The following is a 1,033-nucleotide window of genomic DNA, read 5'->3' as shown; positions in this document are numbered from 1 at the left end:
CTCGTGTCTGCTGTGCCAAGAGGCTGAAACGAGAAGTTTAGAAGTAGATTTGTTGGCTTACTTGGCAATACGGAATCACAAATTGCACTGTTTAAACTGAAGACCTTAAAAAAAATTGCATTCAGAAAAAAAAAGTATATTCAGCGAGACCATTTAAGTATTTAGGTTTAACCTCCTGTTAACACTAATCCGCTGTGTGTCTGTTTCCTTTTCTGTTTGATCCTTGGACATTCTAATATAATCAGCATTTTTTTTTTTTTTGGTTGAAAATTGAAGTTGAGGATGGAGACAAGGAAGAAGGGGTATTAAACAATAAGCATAGACCACGAGAGCCCAGATTCAGTCCTGTCCTAAAGGAGGAAAAGCGAACACAAGGTCCAAGGCTGCACTTGAGGTTGGGGAGTCGAGGCTTAATTGCGGCAGAAATAGAAACACATTTGTTCATTTGGCTTTGACCATCTGCCAGTCAGCCCATGGATGGTTTCCTCAGTGTCTGTGCGTCATGCTCTTGGTGTCTCATGTTTTCCCTCCACCCCATATTCAGAAATATTTGAGAAGATTCAACAGATGTGGTTCTATCTCTGTTTCTCTTTGTTATTCAAATTAAGCAGGAAAGCAAAATTTTAGGGAAATGGTTTTAATTAGCAAATAAAGTAACAACATCTTATACTTGCAGGCCAGTCGATCTGAAATTGATTTGCAAATAGGAGCTTTGTTAATCCTTCCAGTGTTTCCTAAGATATGGTTGTGGAAAATGTTATTCTGCTTTTAAAAGGAGAAGCCGGGCTCTGTGAGAAGCAAGTGGGCATATATTAAAGAGGACTGTCTGAGAGGCAGCCACTTAAACTCCTTGTAAACATCACTTGAAATGAGAACCAGAACGAGACTGCTTCTTCATGAATCACTAGCACCCAGATGTGGCAAAGTTAACTGGAGAACTTTCTTGTTCTGATTTCCAGATGACTTGAAAGAAAGAAGAAAGAAAGAAGAAAGAAAGAAAGAAAGAAAGAAAGAAAGAAAGAAAGAAAGAAAG

This window comes from Neomonachus schauinslandi, chromosome 3, assembly GCF_002201575.2.
Source record: "Neomonachus schauinslandi chromosome 3, ASM220157v2, whole genome shotgun sequence".
In the NCBI taxonomy this organism is placed as follows: Eukaryota; Metazoa; Chordata; class Mammalia; order Carnivora; family Phocidae; genus Neomonachus; species Neomonachus schauinslandi.
The sequence above is the reverse complement of the archived record's forward strand: the minus strand, read 5'-3'. Positions refer to the sequence as shown.